A 17,288-nucleotide genomic window follows, 5' to 3' on the forward strand; every position below is an offset into this window, starting at 1 on the left:
TAGCATTGGAGTGCCTGTAGGCATTTTTGGCATCCAGCTAAGAGAAAGTTGAATTGGGGTTACATTTAGTTTGGGTGGCATATGTTTATACGGTTCATTGTCACTTCAGAGGGTAGTTAGGTTTTTGCTAGCTGTTCTGGTATAGGGATGACATTTGGAATACAGTTGACCCTTGAACAACACAGGTTTGAACTGTGTGGGTTTACTTACATACAGAATTTTTCCAATAATAAATAACTATAGTACTACGGTATCTGAGGTTGGTTGAATCCATGGATGTGGAACCTCGGATATGGAGGAGCTGCCTATACGGAGGGCTGACTATAAATTATATACAGATTTTTGACTGCTCGGAGGGTTGGCACTCTTAGCCCCCCCGGTTGTTCAAGGGTCAGCTGTACTCTTACTACTTACTGTGCTGACTCAGTGTTATGAAAAAAGATGCAAGGCCAGAGATTATAGATGATATGGACACGTCCTACAGAATCTGACACTAGAAGTACGTGAGTAAGGTAAGAGAAACACAGTTTGAAATACACGGAGCCAGAAGCTAGTCTGGGGAAAACTCTTTTGAATCTGATAGCTTATAAAGGAAAGAAACAAATGTAAGTTTCCCCAAATTTGACAACAGTACTAAAATTTTATATTACATAGCCAGTAACAGTTTGTGAACCAAAAAGAATATTTTCTAAAATGTGAGTAATGATTTAGTCTTCTGAAAGTTTTAAAAAATCTATTTCTTTATAGAAAATCTTACATATTTCTATCTACTTATAGAAAATGTTACATGTCATTGTCACATGAAGAAGTGATCATGAAAGATATGCAATTAAAATGTAGAAAAAGTATCCTAGAAGTGTGTCAGGGAGTTTATTATTGATAGAATTATGATGTTATTTTTCTAGATTTTAGTGATACTTGTGTTGTGATTCTTTCCCCCCTCATTCTAGATAAGTATTCACCATTACACCTAAGTTTGTATTTCTAATTTTGCTTTTTTTTCTTAAAGAGGTTCCCCTAAATTGTTTAAAGTTCAGGCCCAGCAAAACCTGGGAGGCACAGAATCATGCATGTCAAGAGGATACAGTTTAAAGATGGAGGATGTGTCCTGTTTTAAATGATGCATTGAGGTCATATGGAAGGCAGTTTGACTTGGTGATAAAGGTCATTATTGATGATCATATGAATTTGGGAGTAGGGAGTGGAGGTTGTATATTTTTTTAAGAAAGTGGCTGTGACATCAAACAACAGTATTTTGGAAGGGAAAACAAGGTCCAGGCAAGTTTTATGTGTATGTGTGTGTATGCTTCAAAGATAGATGCACATCTAAATATGTTAGAGAGAAAGATATATATATATATATATATATACACACACACACACACACATATATATATGTGTGTGTGTGTGTGTGTATATATATATGTATATACACACATATATAGCACAGAAGGAAAAATTAAAGATAATAGCAAGTGAGGTTAAAGCTCACAGTAGCTAGAACAGAGGGGTAAGGAAATGAGATCAAGACACAGGAGTAAACTAAACAGTAGAATTCAGTGAAGGGGCAAACATCTATCCCTATACACTTAAGTAGTGTTTTTTAAAAAAATTGACATTTAATTGATATATAACATCATGTTTGTTTCAGGTACAAATGATTCAATATTTTGTATTTATTGCAAAATAATCGTCATAATAAGTCTAGTTAACATCCATCACCTTACATAGTTATCAAAAAATTGTTTTTTCTTGTGATGAGGACTTTTAAGATCTACTGCCTTAGCAGCTTTCAAATGTGCACTATAGTATTACTGACTACAGTCATTTTGCACAGCCCTACCCCCCACCTCTGGCAAACCACCAGTCTGTTCTCTGTATCTATAGCTTGTTTTTTTTTTGTTTTTGTTTTTTAGATTCTACAAATGAGTGAAATCATACAGCATTTTTCTTTCTCTGACTTATTTCACTTAGTATATAATACCCTCAAGATCCATGCATTTTGTCACAAATGGGAAGATTTCATTCTTTTTTATGGCTGAATGATATTCGTGTGTGTGTGCACGCACACAACACACATATACCACATTTTCTTTTAATTCATTCATCCATCAATGGACACTTAGGTTATTTCCCTATCTTGGCTATTTGTAAATAATGCTGCATTTCAGCACTTGTTTAGTCATCACTGTTTTAGCTCTGTGTTGATGTTGAGTATTGTAATTGGTTTTTATAATGCTGGCCCCAAGCATTTCTTCCTAAAACCATGACATACTCTGTGCTTAGTTGGCTCCAAAACAATACAGTTTTAAAAGATTAACATTTGGATGGTTATGTCTTTTGTGACATAAATGGAAGATAATTATCTGTATTAGTTTAACATGTTAAAATCAGTCTTCCCAAATTCTTCTTTGCCTATATGTAGTGGTTGCCCCAAATTAGAGATAAATATCAAGTCTTTTGCTGGTAAGGTTATACAAACTGATTATTACCAGAGACTTGGAATACATTTATTTTCTTTTAGCTTTATAGATCTTATGGAAAAGGGTACAAATTGAGTATCAGATAGGAATTTATTATTACTTATTCCATCCACCATTATTTATTAGGTGTCTACTACATGGCAGACATGGGTCTGGGTGCTGGGGGAGAGCAATGAACTACATGGACAAGGTCTCTGCCTTCATGGAACTTGCATTCTAGTGGGAGAGAGAGAAAATAAGAAATAAGCATATATACATGTAATATATTATCAGATAGCAATGTGTGTTGTGAAGAAAAATAAAGGAGAGTAAGATGACAGTGTGGTGGAGGATGATATTTAGGTAATGTGATAGGAAAGCCAGGTAGGATATTTACAAATCACTTTTTCTCAGTATATTTAGAAAATTATTTTATGCAAGCCGAACGGTGTTTACAAAGATAAAACCATTTAAAACTTAATAGGAGCAACATCTATTCACCATAGTTTTCTCATCTCTAAAATTAGTACCTACCCCATAGGTTTGTTGAAGAGTTTAAATAAGATTGTGTGTGTGTGTGTGTATGTATGTGCAAATATAGCCTTAGCACAATGCTTGAGTTATTATCAACTCTCAATAAATGTTGAGTCTCCTTTTTAGCATGACTTTATTTCCTGTTATTTATTTTATATGCATTTATATGAACCAAATAGGTTATGAGTTGACCAAGTCCTCTGTTAAGTACTTTCTTTTCCTGCACATATCTCCAAATTCCAGATTGAAGCTTTTTTCTTCAAATTTAGAGAATATAACTTTTTAAAATTGAGGCATAACATACATACTACCAAGTACAGTAATCTTAAAATATAGTGCTTAATGAATGTTTTCATAGGTATATACATATGTGGTTACCACCCAGATCCAAATATAAAACATTCCCAGCACACCAGAAGAAATCTTTGTTCATGCTTAGAGGCATTACTCCCTCCATATGTTAACGACTATCTAACTCCTATCTCCATCAATTTTTTTGGCCTGTTTTTGAATTTCATATAAATCGAGTTACATGGTATGTTATCTTTTGTATCTGGTTTCCTTTGCTGAAAATAATGCCTACAAGATTCATACATGCTGTTAAATTATCACTAGTTTATTCTTTTACAGTTCTGTGTAGTATTCCATAGTACAAATTCCATAGTACAAATGTATCATTATTTATTCATTCTCCAGTTTATGGTCATTTGAGTTATTTCCATTTTGGGGGAACATTTATGATTAAAGCTGTTGTGAACATTCTTATACATCTTTTGGTAGACATATATTAATTTTTGTTGACTATTTACCTAGGAGTGGGTTTATTGAATCATAGGGTAGGTATATGTTTGACCCTCAATAGAAACTGCCAAGCAATTTTCCAAAGTTGTACCAATTTATACACCCGGTAGTAGTCGATGAGAGTTCCAGTTGCTCCACATTCTAATCAACACTTCAGATGAGTGTTTAGCCATTCTGTGAGTTGTGTAGTGTTGTGTCATTGTCACTTTAATATACATTTCTTTGATGCTAATGATGCTTGAGTACTTTTCTATATGTTGATGGGCCATTTGGGTATTTTCTTTTTTGAAATTCCTGTTTAGATCTTTTGCCCATTTAAAAAATTGGATTTTTTATTATTGATTTCTAGTAGATTTTACATTCTTTATGAATTGTAGATACAAAATTCTTTTGAATTTTACATTCTTTATGAATTCTAGATACATTCTTTATGAATTCCAGATACAAAACCTTTGCTGGATTTACGTACTGGGAATATCTTCTGCTGGTCTGTGGCTTAACCATTTGCTCTCTTAATGATATCTTTTGGTGAACAGAAGTTCTTAATTTTAATGAAGTATACGATTTTTTTTCTATTAATAGGCTAGTATCTTTAGTTTTTAGTTAGCAGTTTAGTGGCCTTTTGAATATTTTTTAAAATCTTTGCTTATATGAAGAGCATGAAGATATTTTCTTATATTTTCTTCTAGAAGCTTTATAGTTTTACCTTTTACTTTTAGGTTTGTGATCTATCTTGAATTAATTTTTGTTAATGGTGTGAAATTGAGGTCAAGGTTCATTGTTTTTTCCTACTAGTTTCCAAAACTCTAGCACCATTGATTGAAAAGTCTCTCTTTTCCCCACACAGATTTTCAGTGGCATCTTTTTCATAAAGCAAGTGATCATATATGTGTGGATTTGTTTTTGGACTCTGTTTCTTTAATTTGTCCATCCTTTGACCATTGTCACAATAAAACTTTATAGTAAATGTTGAAATCTTGTTGTGTAAGTCCTTCAGCTTTGTTCTTCTTAAAGATTGAAGTTGGCTATTCTAGGGTCTTTGCAGTTCCATATAAATTTTTGGATTGGTTTTTCAGTTTCCACAAAATGTCTTGCTGGAATTTTGATTAGGATTGCATTGGAGCTATAGATTAATTGGGGGGAATTGGTTGTCATAATAATATTGAGTCTTACAAACCATGAACTGTGTGTATTTCACCATTTATTTACTTCTTTAAAATTTTTTCTCATTATCATTTTTTAGTTTTCAGTGTAGCTATCTTACCTGTCTTATGAAAGATTTATTCATTATTTGATTTTTTGTTATTATATAATAAATGCTGTTTCATAAATTTGATTTCCCATTTGATTGTTATTACTATATAGAAATACAATAGAAAAGTCTTGAACTTGTATCAAAAAACCTTACTAGATTCACTTATTCATTGTAGTCGCTTGTTTGTAGATTCCTTTGCATTTTCTACATATATAATCATGTTATCTGTGAGCAAAGACAATTTTACTTTTTCTGATCTTTATACTTTTCTGCCTTTTTATTGCCTTATTTCAGTGGCTAGAACCTCCAATATAAAATTGAATAGAAGTGAGGACAGTGGACAATCTTGTTTTCTCCCCAACTTCTGGGGAATATATTCAGTATATTGACATTAAAATTGATGTTAGCTGTAGTTGAGGGATGTGTGTGTATTATTTTTGTTAGAAGGTACCTTTTATCAGTTTAAAGAATTTTCCTTCTTCTATTTCCAGATTGCTAAGAGGTTTGTAAAATTATGAATGAGTTAAATTTTATCAGATACTTTTTCTGTATCTATTGAGATGATCCTAGGATTTCTCTTTTTTTATTTTGTTAATGTGGTGGGGTACTTTGGTTTATTTCCAAATGTTGAACCAACAACCTTGTTTTCTTGGAATAAATCCCACTTAGTCATATGTATTATCCTTTTTGTATGTTGCTAGGTTTGCCTTGCTAAATTATTATTATTATTTTTAGAATTTTCATTAATGTTCATGAGAGATGTTGGTCTGTAATTTTCTTTTCTCATAATGTCCACGTCAGGTGTTGGTTTTAAGGTTGTGCTGGCTTCATACAATGACTTAGTATTTCCTTTTTCACTATTTGCTGAAAAAAGTTGTGTAAGATTGGTTTCTGCTACTTTTAATCTGTGGGATCATCTCTTTTTTTCTCTTATAAAATTTATGAAGTAGTCATCAAAATACAGGGTATGGTTATCTTCTTCTACAGTTGAGGAACCTGAAGCTCAGAGAAGTTAAGCAGGACTAGTCAGCTGGTAGTTACTGATCTGGTATTAAAAACCAGTTCTGTCTTACTTCAAAACCTGTGATGCATAATGTACATGGAGGAAAGTGACTGACCAAGTGGTCATGGAGGTCTTAAGAAATACTAGAAGTTATTCTTTTGAAAGCTGAGAGAACTTCTTTTGGAAACTTACTTTCTGCTAGTCTAAGAATCACACTCCTGATGACTGCTTCTTAGCTGTTTGTGAGGGTTGTGGCTTAAAGCAGCTAAGCTTTATAATTCTCAGCTGGCTCTGTCCAACGAAAAGCCTGTCCCTTCCAAAACTGAACAAATCAGTTTTATTTCTCTGTGGTAACAACTGGTTACTTGGAATTTACTGGAATTCCTCTTTTTCCAAATCCACATAATCCTGGCAAAAATTCTTTGGCTTTGTAGAAGTTAAGATATTTCCTAGCATATGATAGGTTCAGAGAGTCAGTTCATCCTATACTGACAGGACCAAGGATAGGGGAAAAAACTTCATACAAGGGAAATATAAGGTGATTTTTAAGACTTATCTAGTACTTTATTTCCCCCTTAGTACAAGCATTCTCGTCAGAGAGGCTTTCTTATAAAAATAAAGTTAACTTTTATTTCACGTAGAAGCGTCTTTTCTTTCTACGGGGTACAAAGTACATGAAAAGGGGTACTTGTTTGTTGATCATTAAAAACTTCAGGTTTTCAAACAATTATTTACTAATGACATCTCATGCTGTAGCTATTTATTTTTTATTTTTAGAATTGTACTGGAAATGTTTGAATCCTTTATGATTTTTCAGCAAGTTATATAAAGTTGTTTAGTCACTAAAATTTATACTGTGCCCATGACATTATTTTATTCCCTTCATATGAAAGCCTCAATAAGTTTTTCTTGTTTCCAGTTAACTTAATTAGAAAGTCTGGCTTCGTTTGAAACAGCTTCTCATTTTTAAAGCATAAAGCGTTATTTAGTGAAGCCTATAAAAGAATAATATGAGAGAAGGTAATTCTTTTTAGGAGAAAAATGTTCTGTGTTAGTAAAACCTCAGGATTTTAGAGCTGAAAACTTTTCTAAGAGATCATTTAATCCTTTTAGTACTTGTGATATTGATATCTTAATGGGATTATTTTGCTGACAAATATAGTATTTATTGCTTTCTAAAATCCTTTGTTAATTATGGGTGCCTCCAACAATGGAGACACAAATTTAATTTAAAGGAATAGATATTATTGAGAAAAACAATTTATTCAGTCTTTCAGGCAATAAAATTTGATGGAGGGCATTACGTATTATGCCAGGTGCTCCTAGGTACACAAATGAAAGCAGCACAACCATTGCTCTCAGTGGTCGCAATCATTGAAAAAAAAAAAGCCTTGGTCACCTTAAAAATTGGAGTTAAAGTATTGGCCCTTTTTAGTTCTGCTGGTAATAGTAGATCTTATTCTCTTGCCATTCTATAGGTCTAATTGGTTAATATGTGGACTCTAATATTTAGTAAGGTTAATTATTAGTGTGAAATTAAGGATTTCATTTTGGTTTTTATATAAAGCTAGACATAAATAGACTTCATAGTTAATTATTTATGCTGAATAATAAAAGTTTAAGTTTGGAGGTTCTATATATTATTGGGAACACTTGCTCTTAGAAGTTGTATTAAAAATTTGATAGAAAAATAGGAAGTTGATTGATTTTATTGTAATAATTTTGTGAAACAGGAAAAATATTTTAAATTATCAAGGTAAACTGTCAAAAATAAGTATTTAGAAAGGAATGTTTTAATGTTGAATTACTTATGAACTGACAACCGTAATCTTTTGCCTAAGATTAATATCATAGTACAGTGCTTTAAAAACTTTCATAGCAAAGGCTTGTCAGTTTTTCCCATTTTTAGGAAAAAATTTTAGGGTATTATTTCTTAAAATATTTGTTTAATAAAAAGAAAAATTACTAATATTCCAGATGAAGTTTTCTTTCCAAATGAAGTTTTCTCTTTTAACCTTACTGTGTTCTCACTTGTAATGTTCAAGTGATATTGTTGCTGGCAAGGTCTCCTGACTAGTGAATTTATTCTCCTATCATAAGTGTTCTGATGTCATTATTTCCTTCTCTGTCTTTTATCATGGCTCAGTCATTTTATGGGAACCTGACACAGTGGCAGGCAAAAGGTTAGCTGGAAGAGAAAAGAGATGAAACTGAAACTAAAAGTGATTCAATATATACTAAGTTATCAGTTACTACTTGCATATTATCTATGGTAAATTTTATATTTGTACTGGCTTTTCCTTGTGTTTTTAGGAGCCCTGTTTGGAGTATCTCCTTTGGTCATTTAGTTAACAAATCTAAGTGCCTATTATGTGCATAACATTTCTGTGACTATCTAGCTCATTGATTTGTGCTTTAACTTTCTAAAACATATAGAGCTTAGTCTTCCCCACATACAGGGCTTAATCTTCCCGACAAATTATATGTGTGTATTTTAATGGCAAAAATAAATGGATTTATTCATATTCTAGCTCTCTGCCATCGGCACAAATAAATAGGTTTAACTATATTTCCTGTTAGCACTTTCTGAAGTTTTATTGAATGAGATGTCTAAAATGAGTAGTAGATATTATCTGTGTTGCAATTATCTTTGGATTCCAATTACTTACACCATCTCTTTACAACTGATATTCAAAAATAGTTTCAAAAGTTTGAACAATTTTAACATAAAATTTCTGTTCCGCTTTTGTAATACATTTTTATTTCCTTCAAAGTAATACATACACATAAAAAATCAAACAGCACTAAAAGATTAAAATGAAAAATTGCAGTCTCCTTTCTAGTTCTTCCCCACTCTCCAGTCCTGGTCCTCAGATATAATCACTCCGAATTCTTTTCACTGTTTCTTGTGGTATTTATCTACGTAATTTAAAATAGTATGCCTCTTCTGCCAATTTCTTGGCTTAAGTGATTCTTGTATGTTATTGAGAATTTAGGTCTCTTAGAGTCCTTCCCTTTCACTCTTCTTCCATTCTCTTACTGTAGCTATGTCACAATTTTAAAATCTATTTTTGGTATTTACATTTTTTGATTATAAAAATATTGTTTACTGTTGAACTAAGTCTACTTTAAAAAAAAAAGCATCCAGTGTTACTATTAAAATGTCTGAAGCTAATCTGATTTCTCTCTGGAAGTTTTTAGGATTTTCTTTATCCTGGTGTTCACAAATTTTGTGATGTTGTGCCTTGGTATATGTCTTTTTTTCAATCATGTGCTGATATTTGATTTTTTTTTAATTTAGGAGATTCATGTCTTTTAGTTTGGGGAAAATTTCCTGTGGTTTTTAATAATTTCTCTTTTTTTCCTCTTTTCAATTCTTTCTTTCTGGACTTACTATTAACTGGCCATTGTATCTCCTATTTTGACAGTGTATCACTTGGATTAATTGCTTAACTAAAAAAAATTTTTTTTCTCCCCAAGTCCATCTCTTAGGATTTTTGTTTTATTTTCCTTGTTGTCCTTCACTTCATCTTCTCATCCTTCTACTGACTTGCAAAATTTTTGTTATCGTAGTTTTAATTTCTCCAAGAGCTTTCTTGTTCTCTGTTCCCATTTCAATATTATGTTTTTGTTTCATGGATGCAATATCTACTCTTATCTCTTTGAGATTATTAATAACATTTTATCCGTGTTTTCTTCTGTTTCTTTTTCCTGCCATTTCCTAATTTCTTGTGGCTCATTTTAGTCTTTGCCTTTCTATTGCAAGCTTTCATCAGATCCTTAGAGTCTTCATTCTCTCAAAAGCAGACTCTAAGATAGGGAGATGATTCTAGGAATTATAATCAGAGAATGGGGAAGTGAGACAGTACAAGAGGAAAACTAGTAAAGAGTATATTGACTGAGTGGATTACTACTGTGGACAGCTGGGATTCAATATTACTGGAGACTCTCAGAGAGACTCTATGCTGTCCAGTACTAACCACTAGCCATGTACTGTTATTTAAATTTAAATTACTTAAATAAAATTTAAAATTCAGTTTTTGGTCACACTAACCACAACTCAAGTGCTCAATAGCTACTTGCAGCTAGTGGCTGCCATATAGGACAGTGCAAATATCGAACATTTCCATGCTGGTTTAGACCATGATACCACAGAATTGTCTCACTGAGGTGCAGGGAAGCTGGGCACTTTATCTACCAACATCTGTCCCTTATTGGTTAAAGGTTGCTCCTGGCACTTTTTTTTTTTTTCACACCAAAACAGTACTTTATTTTGTAAATTTTGACCCATTACTACTCCCATGTTATGGGTTTTTTCAGCTGTCAAGTGTACAAGGTAAAGAAAAAATTTAGTTAGGTGGGGGTTGTACCTGGAAAATAAATTTCTTCAACTCCATATACACATTTCAGAACTGCTGGGTCCCAAGTCCCTCTATGAACTCCTGGGCTGCCAGTATCACGTGCAGCCTACAAAGCTACACTATCTGAATAGCTTATTAATTCTGCATATCAGGTCAATCAACGTGTCAACCTGTAACAGACTGCACACTTTTAACTGAACATGGCAAAATATTCACTCTCTAGAACTTTACATCATCATTTGATGTCAAACAATGAAGCAAATCCCAACAGTATATACAAAAAACAGCTTTGCATTTACAGAAGATTGTTTCCCATACTGATTAATCCAGGCAGCTAACTCATTGGTTTATGCAACTTTTTTGAAGAAAAATAAATCAATTACTAGCAGAACTATTAGTTGATCACTTATCCATTGACAACTTGCATCGTTTATTCAGTGCTATATTAAATAATGTATTGGAAGATAGATTAACTAATAGCTCCAAGCCTCCTAACGATTTAAATGAAAATTACAAAATGTTTGAGACCCTATTTGGTAATACAAAGGGTGTTTGACTTCCAATTTCCATTCTGTGTAGAACAAGAACAGGTCATTCCTTTATGGACATGCATAAAATACATCACGTTTTCTGTTCTGCTGATGCTATAAATTCAATACCAATTCTCCAGCCACATCAGTTATGAGCATAAAGTATATCATGTAACCTCAGATCTCTAACAGTGGAAGGCTTACCCAAGAATGGATGCTGCTAGAATAATGCTGCTTCCTTTGATGTGATAACTCAGCATCCATCTCCCTCCCCCTCAGATGATTCTTCAGCGTGTTAGAGCAGTGAGGAATGGTTTTAATCCCATACCCAAGTTAGAGTGAAGACATTGGTCACATAATACACATGCTTCATTTTTTAAAAAATTCTGAGTCTTGGGCAACTCTTCTCCTGTAACTACTTTATAGTTTCTAAAAGCAGTTATTGTCCAAAGCTGGAAGAACTTAAGTCTTCTCAGATGAGCATGTGAATGAATGGAGGGAGGTAAACAAAAGATAAAAAAGACGAGGTCTGATGGGGGGAGCAGCTGGATAAGAAAATCAAAAAAGGAATAGTAATTTAAAGTTTATTCCAGCTATAATGCAGGTTATTCTGACTTTCAGCTAGCATCACATGGCATACTTCTGAGTCCATTCCTGAGTTATTCTGTTGTACTTATCTCTGTTTTATAGACCCGTGCAATCTCTGGCAATAGGGGGTCATCTGGGTTTGGATCACATAGCAGTGAACAAATGGATAAAAGAAATTTAGAAGTAGTTAAAGCAGGAGACCACTGTGATCTTAGAATGTCGAGACAAATGCTGCCGTTACCGTTAATATTTGGATGATAAATTTTGTTGCAAATGCAACCTTAGCTGGTTTGAAGGGGTAGTCTGTAGGAAATGAACTGTCAAAAAGAATACACCGCCTTGATATGGGCTGTCATTAGGTCCCATAATTGTAGCTTGCCAATGAAACATATCATCCCCAACTGGACCTGCAAAACTTTGTGCCGCAGGGTCTCGGGCCAAATCACCAAGTTCTTTATTAATCCGTTTCAGTGCCATAGTCTGTGCTTTTCGTTTGGCTCCGTACTATTTCGGTGTGTGCTCAAAAGTCAGGCCAAAACTCTTGATTATCCCGGTGGCTGGGAAGGATTGTCTTTTGTCTCACACCAGCTCTGCCAGACACAGGCACAGCGGGCCGGGGCCTCCCTCAAGCTGCAGCCTGGCCTCCTTCCTGCGTGGCAGCTGGTGCCTCCCTGGCCTTATGGAGCTCACGTGCACGACCTCTCCTGGTGTTCTTAACTCCCTGTTACTTCTGGCCTGTGTCAGTCTGCTATCTCACCTCTGTCTTCTACTAGGTGCCTGCTATACCAAATGCAGAATTTCTCTAGATCTCTGGTCTCTAGAATTTCTCCAGAGACCAAAATTCTGGTCTGCCAGTCTGAAGGGAAGTAGTTGCTTGACTGAACACAGTGGAGGCAGCGTCTTATCAGTATAAATATGTAGGTTTTCAATCAAACTCCCCAGATTTTAGTGGGAAATCTTACCCCAACATTCTATGGCAATTGCTATCTTCAAGTGCTAGATCTTTGGAGGGGTCTGTGAGTAAATTGACTTCCTATTCTTTTCCCTTACTGTAGGCATTTAGGTTTCAATCTTTTTTGATCTGCAAATTACCACCCCTTTGGAGCTTAAGAAAAATTGTGATATATAGTGTTTCAAACATACGGAAAAGTATAAAGAAAAATATACGTGCAATTCTTGTAGTGCTGTGGTAAACCCAGCTAGGCCGTGATGTATTGTTTTGTCTTGTCTTTTCTTTTCCCTCCCTCCCTCCCTTCCTTTTCTTCTTTCTTTTCCTTCAATGCCAAGATCTTTTATTTGATTAAATTTTAGGAGACTTGCCAACACTCATTGATATCAAGGCAGCTAAGATTTGTATTGGTTTTTCTCCTCTACTTTGCTGTGTTTAGTTTGGTAATATTTTATTGAGAATTTTGTGTCTATTTGCATAAGACATTTTGGCATTTAATGTTCTTTTCTTGTAACATCTGTTCTCATCTGGTTTTGATATCAGGGTAGCACTAGACTTATGAAAAAGTTGGTGAGCGTTACATCTTTTTCTGTTATCTGAAACAGTTTTTAAAAGATTAGGATTAGTTGTTCCTTAAATGCTTGTTTGAACTACTCCGTTTGGGGCTAGCTGTATTTCTTGTGTGTGTCACACTCCTTCCTTCTGTTTTAATATTTTTCTTTATAACACAGAAATATCTTTCAGTTAGTGTAAGCTCTTTTTGTGTGTCTGAAAGTTTCTTTGTTTAACTCTCACTTTTGAATGATAGTTTACCAAGATGTAGAATTCTAGATTGTCAGGTTTTTTTCTCCTGGGTTTTTCTTCCTCAAATATCTTTAGAAAATTTTCCAAATTTCTTCTTTTTTAAGTTTGGCATGACCAGGAGGCTTGGGTCTTATCTAAATATTAGGTCTGAAGGTCTAACAAATGGAAATTAATTTTTTAAATGGATATCCCAGTTTTTAATTAGACACCAGCAATATTTATGACAAAAAGTTCCTTATAGTCTCAGATACCTTTAATTTTAATGGAAACATTTCCTCCAAAAGATTAAACAAGAATTTCTGAATCATGGCTCCATATTAGAACCTACTGATTTGATTGGTTTGGGATGGGGGTCTAGGTAGGCTTGGGTTATCTTTTGATGTGTCCAGGTAATTCTAATGTATAGATAGAGATTAAGAAACACTGAGTTACAAATTGATCTGTACTTCAGTGAAATTTTAATACAAATTTCAGCAGTCTTTTTCTTTTTTTTAAAGTTACTGACAATCTAATTCAAAATTAGATTGAATCTAATTTACAGGACTTCCCTGGTGGTCCAATGGTTAAGACTCCATGCTCCACTGCAGGGGGCACGGTTCGATCCCTGGCGGGGGAGCTAAGATCCCTCATGCTGTGCGGCGGCCAAAAAAGAACATAGCTCAGACTACCTGATTCAAGATTTATTTAATTACAGTGTGTAGTAGTAATAAGATAGACATTATGGATCAATAGAATAGAATCGAGGGTCCAGAAATAGACCCACACACATAAGATCAGTTGATTTTTAGCAAAGGTGCCAAGGTACATCAAAGGAGGAAGTTACAGTCTTTTCAACAAATGTCCCAGAACAACTGGCTACTCTGTGGGGGAAAAAATGAACACTGACTCTTACTCACACCATACACAGCACAATTGTTATAGACCAAAATTTAAAAATAAAAAAAACTTTAAAACATATAGAAGAAAATTCTGAAAAAAAAACATAAAAGAAAAAAAATTAACTGGACTTCATTACAATTAAAAACTTTTCTTTGAAAGCTATCAGTAAGAAAATGCAAAGGTAAGTACTAGCATGGGAAAACTATTTATAATAAATATATCTGACAAATGACTTCTATCTAGAATATTTAAAGATCTCTTACAACTCAATAAAAAGAAAACAAATGATCAAATTAAAATTAGGCAAAAAATGTGAACACTCCTGCTAGGAATGTAAAATTGTACATTCCCTTGGAAAATGTTTTGGCAATTTAGCGTATGATCTTGGAGTTCTCTCCTAAGTATTTAATGAAGAGAAATAAAAACATATATCCACAGAAAAATTTGTTCACGTATGTTTGTAGCACTGTTGTTCATAAAAGTCGTAAATTGGAAACAACCCAAATGTTCATCACAGGTGAGTGGGTAAACAAATTGTGGTATATCCCTACAATGGAATACTACTCATTAATAAAAGGGAATGAACTATGAATACACACAACATGTATGAATCTCAGAACATTAGCAAAACCTTATGCTAAATCGAAGAAGCCATATACAAAGGAGTAAATACTGTATAATTCAGTTTATATACAATTCTAGAAAATGAAAAATAATTTATACAAAGCAGATCAGTGATTTGCCACCTAGGGCCAGTGGTAGGGGGAATTGAATACAGAGGAGTTTGAGGGAACTTTTGTTGGTGATGGAAATATTTATATCTTAATTGTGGGGATATATACACAGTTGTACAATATTTGTCAAAAATCATTAAACTGAACATTTTAAATGGCTGTAAGTAAATTTGACTTCAATAAATTTGATTTTAAGAAAAGTAACACTGGATTGGACAATCTCATATTCTTGTCCAATTACCATAGTATATAATTATGTGTCCTTTTCATAAGTTTTTATTTATTACTTTACTATTACGGGTATACACTGACAGTTTAGTTTGTATTATAATAAAATAAAATTCTAAAATCAAAATTACATTTCAAGAAGGTTTATAACTGCTCTTTTTAACTCTGTGTGTGTGTGTGTGTGTGTGTGCACGCGTGCGTATGTGTAGAGTCTTTACTATAGGTATCCTCTTCCAAAACAAAATAAAACAAAAATAAACAAACTGGGAATTGTAGCTTTATTTTACATAGTGCAGAATAAAATAGGCAAAGACAATTTTGGGAATGAAATTGTAGCTTCTAGTTTTTATTTTGTGACTTCAAATCCATGTTAGTGGTTAAATTACAGTGTTTATGGTTGAATGAGGAGTATTTATTGTGGAGAAAGTATATGTATGGTCTTGGCTCATTTACTAATAAAATATTTTAACCTTTAATTGAATGTTGCTATAGCATGGATGTTATGGATGTATGTTACAATTACATTCTGTTGTATAATACCGGGAATGTTTTTATTATTTATATAGTAATAAGGTGAAAAACTGTATACTGTTTAAAAAATATATGGATAATAGCTATTTCAGATCTTTCATGTGAGCCTATTAAAGCAAAAAAAAAGGTTAAATACTGTTTTGTATATGCTGAATTCGCTGCTGCACAAAATAGAATGCAATGACCGTGTTTTCAGAGTTTTGGAGTGATTGTAAACAGATGAAGAAGTGCTGAATCAGGCACTCTAGGACTTTGACAGTTGCCCTGGAAACAGGGTGCATTATACTTGCTAACAATAATCTCCCTCCCTCCCTCCCTCCCTCCCTCTTTCTCTCTCCTCCCCCACTCCCTCCCTCCTCTTCCTTTCTTGTTTTTTGATGATGGCAGTGCAAGTTGAATTTGTATATTGATCTAGGCTCACACTTAATGTAAATGATTTTTTTAAATTGAGTTCAATGAAGGAAAACTAAACTATAGTTTTAATTAGACTGTATTGTACAGTGCCTGAAACTGAAAGGCTAAATAAACTGACATCTTTTTTTTTTTTTTTTTTTTTTTTTTTTTTTTTTTTTTGCGGTACGCAGGCCTCCCACTGCTGTGGCCTCTCCCGTTGCGGAGCACAGGCTCCGGACTCGCAGGCCCAGCGGCCATGGCTCACGGGCCCAGCCGCTCCGCGGCATGTGGGATCCTCCCAGACCGGGGCACGAACCCGTGTCCCCTGCATCGGCAGGCGGACTCTCAACCACTGCGCCACCAGGGAAGCCCTAAACTGACATCTTTTAAAGTATTACATTTTCTTAGCATCTGTTATTGAGATAAAAACGTAGATTGAAATTTGTAATTTACTAAGTGACCTTGGATAAATTAAGCCCTCTGTTTCTCAATTTTCTCATTTGTAAAATGGCAATGGTAATAGTACCACAACTCCTAGTGGTGATGTAAAGATTAGATGAGCTAATGTATTTGAGGTGCTGGCACACAGTAACTTCTCAACAAATGTTTGCATATCATCATCATGATCTTATCCAAAGTAAAACAACTTCTATACCTCACTATGGCTATTTTAATATACATGTTACTAAGCAATATAATGTATTTAAAAGAAAAATGCTGGTAATGACACTTGCAAATAAACAAAAAGAAGTGTATTGTAAATTTTAGATCATATATGTGGTTGAATTTTTAAATTGTATTTATTGCCAATGTATTAGGTTTTGTAATGATCATTTAGATAGGAGCAATATTCATTCATTTTTAGAGTTTTTGGCCAGTTTCATAGATTTTTAAATAGCTGTAAAGACATAATTACAGTTTTCCTACACACATATTTTAGCATTTTGGTGCATGCTGTAGTAGATTATATCTTCAGCATCTGACAGCATGTAGTGACAATATTGATTTCTTCCTTATTCAATCGTCTAGCAAACACATATCGTGTACCTACTGTGTACCAGATGCTGGGGATATCACAATGAACAAGACAGTCAAGATTCTTGCTGTCATGAAACTACTGTCATGAAACTTAGAAATCATTGTTGGGGAAGGTACTAGGGAAGAGTGATTGGATAAAACAACACATAAAAGAACAAGATAGCTTCAGAAAGTGTGATAAGTCCTGAGAAAAAAATA

At 33.8% G+C, this 17,288-nt stretch overlaps 1 protein-coding gene and 1 pseudogene across 2 annotated transcripts in view; one reads left to right on the forward strand and one right to left on the reverse strand.

Moving 5' to 3' along the window:
* PDE3B (phosphodiesterase 3B) overlaps nt 1–17,288 on the forward strand; it is a 176,172-nt gene that overhangs the window by 25,793 nt on the left and 133,091 nt on the right. The gene's annotated exons all lie outside the window — the stretch shown is intronic.
* LOC116758555 lies at nt 10,968–12,757 on the reverse strand (annotated as a pseudogene).

Source organism: Phocoena sinus, chromosome 8 (assembly GCF_008692025.1).
Source record: "Phocoena sinus isolate mPhoSin1 chromosome 8, mPhoSin1.pri, whole genome shotgun sequence".
Classification (NCBI taxonomy): domain Eukaryota; kingdom Metazoa; phylum Chordata; class Mammalia; order Artiodactyla; family Phocoenidae; genus Phocoena; species Phocoena sinus.